We start from the raw sequence: 7,355 nt of genomic DNA on the forward strand, positions 1-7,355 counted from the left end.
GAAAAGGGGCCGGCGGTTTGGAAAGCCCCTTTTGTTCCCTGGCTGCGCCCTGATTGGCTGGCGCCCCGCCTGCTCAGCCCGCGATTGGCTCAGCCGTCACTACCGTCGCCAAGGATTGGTTAGGCCCGCCCTTCGCCTCCTCCGATTGGCCCGCTTGCGCCGAAGCCCCGCGCTCGCCCCGGCGTCCCGACTCGCAATTGGTTGCGCTTCCCTACCCCCCCCACCCCCTCCCCCGCTGCCAACGGCGACCGCACGGCCTCGCCCCGCCCCCCGCCCTCTATTGGGTCAGCCGTTGGCGTGGCAACGCCGTTGCCCGGCGCTCCGCCTCCTGCCTGCTATTGGGTCAGCCGTTGGCGTGGCAACGCCGTTGCCCGGCGCTCCGCCTCTCGCCCGCTATTGGGCCAGCCGTTGGCTTGGCAACGCCGGGGCTGGCGATGGGCGCTGCCGGGGCCTGCGGGCCGTGGCCTCCCTTCCCCGCCGGGAACGGCCCGTGAGCACCGGGGGGAGCGGGGCGCGGTGTCCGCCGGCAGCCCCGCACCGGAGAAACCGCCCGCTCCAGCGAAGCGAGTCGTACCAGCACAGGCCGCAGCGCTCGTGCGTGTCCTCTGCCGGGGCGGCTGTGCCTCAGCAGCCGGGGGGGCCCGGGGGTGCCGGCACAGGGCTGGGCGCCAGCCGGTCCAGGGCACAGGGTGATCCCTGCTTGGTGGGAATTCATTTGCCTCAGCGGGGGTAGGAGGCAGCGACTCTGCCCCTCTCTCTTGCGCCTTTTAACTGATCACCCCTTACACCACTGGTTTTAGGTCCCTGTCCCACTAAACTAAGCCACAAGCAGCATTCCTTCTCTTTACTACACTGGTATTAGAGTGCTAGTATAGTCAAAAGTAACAAAACCCGCTCTTGGTCATGAGATTTGCCCAAAGGGTAACTCTTGGAAGTTAACTTGCTTGCAAAGCATTTTAAGGTATAGCCATTCCTTCCCCCCTCTGCATATTACTTATTAACTGCGGAGAACTGTCAGCATTTGAAAGTAATCCATGGGTGAATGCTTCATTAAAATACACTTTGAAAAAAAAAAATATGTGTGATCATTTTTAGAATGCAAATTATATTAAAACTATTTTTTCCGTTATTTATTTTTTATTTCATATATTTGCAGAATGTAACAGAAAGATAGCAAAAATGGAGACCTGGCAAGTTTCTGGTCAAAGCTGTTGTTTGCCATTTTATCTGGATAAAAATGTTTTTTTAGTTTTTAGTAAATGTTTTTATCTATGTTCCTAGTTGTATCCCCCTTTCTGAAAAATGTGACCTTCAAAACAAGGAAGAGTGGACAGGAAATGCAACAGCATCTTTTATTTGCCTGTTGAATTGCATGTTTACATTTGTTCCAGTAAGCCTTGAAGTGCCGTACTTTGTACACACCACTTTGCCTTTACAGTGTGTCACCACAAGATAAGAAAATGAAACTAAAGTTTCTGTCTGAGGCCAACTGTAGCTGGGACAGCAAGACTTTTTCTTGGTGTAAATATTAGCCTGCTATTTGAAGACATGCTGTCCATGAAGAATATTAATTATGTACCAGGAATCGAGCCATAATGTAAATCCAGTTTATTTGGCAAAACCAGTACATAGTGTTCTGATTCTAGGGGAGAAATGTGGGGGTGGGGAAATCTAGCTCTTCCTCAAACAACTATATTTGTAAGTTAGAATGCTCGTTCGTACTAATTACAGTAGCAAAACCAATAATACGAGCAAAACTGCCTTCATGAGGGTGTCATGTGGTCCAAGGACACCCTCAAAACCAGATTTGCTGTTTAGTAAACAGCAAAGGACCGAGCCCCATGCAAGGCGAAGTCGTTTGCTACCCTCCAGAACACACCCGGCTCCCTGAGACCAAGTACACCCTACGTGCCCCAGCAGATCTGGTATTTTAGTTTGTTGTTTGTCTTTACTGGTCGCCATACGAAGCCAGCAGTACCTCTGCAAGGCCTACAGGCTGTTAGTGAGAAGTTGCCCGTGAGGCCCCATGCTGATGAGTTGTGGGAACACTCCACGCTCTAAGCAATTCTTGAAACAGCTCATTAAGAGTGGCACAGAAATGCCCATTGAGTCTCTCCTTGGGCTCTCTAATAAAGTTTATTAATACAGGAATTGTGTTGTGCCAGCAATATGTGCAGAGCGTGGGTTTATCTGTGCCTGCAAAAGCATGCTTCCTACATGTGTTCTTGAAACCACCCCCTATCCAAAGCATAGCTTTTATGAAATTGTTAGAAATGCTTCCGCTACAGCTATATCCCACCACTGCTTAACCCAGTTGACATAGTTGTCAGTTAAAGTTTGATGCGATTTTTTTTATAGATGCAGCTGGGGGTTTTGCTGGTATAAAACTCACTAAAAAGCCTCTAGACTAGACCTACACGTAGTACACTTGGCTTGAGAATCACCAGCTGATAATTAAGTTTTTCTGGATAGTTGTGAAATTATAGTACTACATGAGAAAATACATCAAGGTAAGAAGACTTTCAAGAATTTATTACGTTCCAAAACATCTGTAGTTGTACTTGAAAATACTCCTACTTGTGTTTATGCTTGAGCTGAATTTTCTTGGGAAGTTTAATAAAATTAAAGTGTTTTATAGCCAGGCAAGCATAGAAAAAAGGATCTCAAGGCACCCAGAAATGTTGTTGCTGTTTTTTCATTCTGGAAAAATTAAAAAAAAAGCATTCTTTTTGACGCGTTTGGAAAAGAAAAACACAGACGCTAAAGAAACAAGCACAGTGTAGATTTTTAAATATTGGTTTAATGAGATGTAAATTACCCCTCTGTATATGAGCTGAAGTCCTTTGTTCTCCAGCCGAGATTCACTTAAGGAAGCAGACAGGGTTTCTCTGTGGGCCTCCCAAAGGGCGAAAAGCTTTACGCTCTCGTCAGGCCTCCAAAGCAGCTCTCCTGTCATCAGCCTTGCACTCTTCAGTAGCTGATTTGTAGAACAGCCTTGACTAGAAAGTTTGCCAATGTAGCTACAGCAGAAGAGCTGGTAAACCCTCCTAGAGACAGGATCCAATTTAAATTCCTTTAATAACTATGCATTGCTTATATCAGCACTGCAAATGATATTTTGCCGTTGAAAGTACATCTGCAGGTTTTTGCCAGTAGAGCTGTATTGATTGGTGAATGTTGTTACAGTCCTGGTATTGCTAAATTGGCAAAACTTTTAAATATAAACCAGGCCTCTGTCGTCTGCCAGTCAGATTACTTCTTGTCTAGGTTACACGGGTCTCATGCAGCTTCCCCCACTTTTCTTCACATTTAGAGTTGTACTTTGGTGACCTCTGACCAAATAACCATAAGCGTTTTATAACTGGATTACCTGTTTAGAACTAAGCACCTAGGTTACTCCGAATGCAGAGAGCCTAATTCTGTTCATAAGGTTGAAATGTAGGAAGCACTGGAATTACAGGCTCAGGAAATCACAAAAAATTGCAGTTTACTCTTCCAGTGTCTGGTGGTAAATAGGGCTGAATCGGAGGTGCCTGATTAAGGAACGATCTAACATTTCTGTACTTATGAAATTCTGCATATTGTAACTTTTCTAATATGGTTTGGGTTTCACAACCTTAGAAATTCTTAAGCTGAATGTATTTAGTAAAAGATCATTTGATAGTTTGATAATTAGGAAAAATTTAAATACAAAAAAATGTTTAGTATTTCTAGACAAATATACTAACCTATATTGCCCTTGAAAGCTTTGCAAGATAGTTCTGGCAGCTTGTAATTTCCGTAACATTTTCATTGTGATGGGTTCATCTTTACAAGAAGGCAGAAAGACTAGAAACAGCAACAAGCCAGGATCAAAGGCTAAGGATAGATAGGGAAGAAACTGTTGAACTAACACATTCCTGCCTTTGTCAATCTACACTAAATACCGTAGCATAAAAAACAGATCTCAAATATTTTGGACAATATTATCAAACCTAGTATTTGGTATGTGGATATAACACCCCAAGATGTGACAGTAGGCTTTTGGGAACTGTGTCTTTATTCACACTAACTCTATCTAGCTGGGCTGCTGGTAAGAGCCTGAGCACAGCAGCTTGTGTTTCTGGTGCTAAAGACTTCTGGTGCTGAGTTCCCACATACGGCTTGTGTAATCTTTCAAAATCCCATGTTGTCACAGCTAGGTTGTTACCAGTACCCCAGATGACATGCTACCAACACACCTTCTGAAATGACATGTTGGTGGGTTTTGGGAAATTGAAGGATTCAAAACCCAGATATGTTTTACTCTGCCACTTGTGTCATCTTCAGCTACCCAGGCAGATATTTATTACTGTGCTGTGTTACCTGTAACTGGGTGACATTTTGCTGGGCAAGGTTCTGAGTTGCTACAGAAACTGTCTCTGCAGATCCATTCAATCAAGCAAGACTCTAGTGACAAGACTCATGCTTTCAGCAGGAACATAAATAATTCACATTTTTGCTGGCCTGCTCTCCATGCCTTCCCTACAAGCAGGCTGGTGGCTCAAAGGAAAGTAGCTGTGATTAGCTGGAACTCATCCCTAGACAGTTAAAGGCATGTTTACTAAAGTATATTATATTTTCAAAACATTTTGCTTCAGAGCATAATTTTTTTTTTGAGAGGCAACACCAGCAAGCTTGTCTGCCGACTGTTTTTCAGAAAGATAATGGGACAGACTCTTCATTTAACTAAACCTACTCCTAACACATCAGATCATGCTTCACCAGTTGTCCCTCGCTGCAGTGCAGCCGCCAAGGAGGCAGCTGGCTTTCTGATTGATAAAGCACACAGTCACATACCACAGTGGAATAAGCTGGAAAAGATCCCCTGTTGTTTCAGATTTGCTTGGCCTTCTCTACCTGTGGGTAGCAGCAGCCATTGGCACAGGTATCACTGGGTAACCATAGCGGTGAAGGACTCACAACATTTAGGCTCTATTTATGCATGCTGCTGTAACTGCTCATTAAAACTTGATGTTAAGCTGTATAACTATTAAAAGACTTCTACAGACAAGTTCAAGAGGATTCACTCTGTATGAGTTGTAAACCCTTCTCACTCTAACTTCTGTCTATGCAAACTATCAGTCCAGTATTTAATCCATCCCACCTTCAACCATGCTTTTGCTGTTTGGAGCTGGGAGTTCAATTCTTCCTTCTGCAACAACAGCAACATCCCCTTTTACAACTATTTTCAATGAATGTGGGATGAATGTCAACGAATATGCGGTGGACGTCAGTGAGTATGGGATAAATGTCAATGAATCTGGGGTAGATGGGAATCCGCAGCAGTGTCTGCGCAAGCCAAGTTCTTGTCCACCTTTAGCAAAACAATTGCCCAAGAACTGTGTGAGTAAACTCCATGTAGTTAAATAGTATATAGGTTGTGTTTGTGTTTAACATGACTGCAGCTAGCCTGGCCTCCGTTCAAGTCATGGACTAACCTTTTTGTTGTGTTACAAAAGAAGCACACTGTATATGGTATGTAATCCATGTAAAAATAAAAAAGTCCTTTAGCACTTACATGTCATTTGTCTTCTTCAGAGGTCAGCTGCATCTGCTGGAGGTTGTGAGTGCCAGATCGTTGTGCTGGGAGCTGCCACCTGAATTACAGCCCCTCCTGCCTCCCCTGTCCCCATCACAGCTGGCTGTGGAATATTCTGTATTTTTTGATGCTTCTGTGCATTGCACCAGCTGACTAGATGTTTTGAAGTTAGTGTGGGAGAATGTATCTGCTTTTCCTCAGTCCCTTTTTAGAAATATTTCTAGCCTGCCAACTCTGTAGAGTAAACTATAAAGAGACTGAAAATCTCTAGACTTCTGGTTGTGGTCTCTGCTCCAAACAGCGACAGCGCAGGGATCTACATCAGGATAAAGGTCTATTCCAGCCATATCCATGCAACTGCCATTTCTGCCCCAGGTGATGGAAGGCGTGTTGTGATCCATTTTACTTTCCAGATCCTTTTGGGAAAACTGCTCACCAGCTCCTCCTCAGCTTGTATCTGTGCGCCTGATCATTCATGCCTTAGTGTACAACTTTGTGCTGGTCCCTGTTGAGTTTCAGTCCTCAAAACATCACTCTGGTCGTCAGGTTTGTGTTGAATTTGAATCCCATCCTCCATTATAACTATAGCCTTCACAGTTTTGTACTATCAGCAAATTTCATACGTGTATTTTCTATTCCATCATCTGTGCTGTTAGTGAAAACATTGAACAAACTAGATTAGATCCCTGTAGCCACCTTTCTGCCTTGAAAATTTATGAAACCAGATTTGTACTGACCCTGTAGGAATTTCAGCTATTGAGTTTATGAGAATGCATCATGAGACAAAAATTTCACTGGAGTCCAGATATCTGATATCTACTGCTTCTCGCTTATTTATGAGTCTTGTTAGCCTATCATAGAAAGAAATCTGATTGCGGTTTCTACATGATAAATCCATGGTAACTGCTACTCCTCTTGTTATTTTCCAAATGCTTACAAATAACTTTTTATCTGTTCCAAATTGAAGCAACTGAAGATGGCTGGCCTTTAATTTGTTAGTTCCAAAGACCAAACCCATCAGATCCTGCTTCTTATTGATGATATTAAAGTTACACACCTTACATTAATGCACTAGAAATGCTGGAAGTGATTTACATAATTAACTTACAGCCTGCACAACTGCCTGCTCACAATGAGCAAGGATCTGATTAGCAGAGAAGCATCTGACCTCTAACACTGTAAAAATCAGTTAAAAAAAAAGGCAAACACCAAGCTCTGAAAAGAAAGAGTTGTTCCTTTACATCTTTGTGGAAACAGATCTGAGACGGGCCCCTGCAGGTGCATCATTCTGTTCTGCTTGTGAATCACTGATATTTTCTGAATACAGTTACACAACCAGTTTTGCACCAACCCTGTAGAAATTTCAGCTGCTTTGCTTATGGGACTGTTATGTGAGACAAAAGCCCTACTGAAGTGTTTATCTTCAATGCTTTTTTTTCCCCTCTCCAAGTGGCTTCTTACCCATACAAGGATTTCTATTGGTTTGATGAGATTTTTTCCAGATAAATTTATGTTGCCAATTGCTAATGTCTTTGTTGCCTGCTGTGGAAAAAAAAATTGAAACGTTGGTAAAGATTTGCAAGGGATTGAAAAAAACATACACATTTGTGTTTTTTTTTTTTTGTTGTTTTTTTTTTTTTTTAATTAAAAGCAAAGCCTCAGATTTTAACAGAAGCACACTTTCCATCAGAAAATGGATGGTTTGACTGTGAGATGCAAAGCAGTTCTCCCCGAAGTCAGTAGATAAGGTGGGGGGTGTTCTTTCTTTCCAGCTCTTTGGTTAGATTAGAAGGAA

General features: G+C 43.3%; 1 long non-coding RNA gene across 1 annotated transcript; it reads right to left on the reverse strand.

The window, feature by feature from the left end:
* Nucleotides 1–2,780: 2,780 nt before the first annotated feature.
* Nucleotides 2,781–6,743, reverse strand: LOC122153384. The gene is made up of 2 exons (XR_006165283.1): nucleotides 5,540–6,743; nucleotides 2,781–3,858 (listed from the first exon to the last, which is right to left on the reverse strand). It is a non-coding gene; the product is annotated as an uncharacterized LOC122153384 (long non-coding RNA).
* Nucleotides 6,744–7,355: the final 612 nt, after the last annotated feature.

This window comes from Tyto alba, unplaced genomic scaffold (genome assembly GCF_018691265.1).
Source record: "Tyto alba isolate M040663 unplaced genomic scaffold, T.alba_DEE_v4.0 Super-Scaffold_2, whole genome shotgun sequence".
NCBI classification, from domain to species: Eukaryota; Metazoa; Chordata; class Aves; order Strigiformes; family Tytonidae; genus Tyto; species Tyto alba.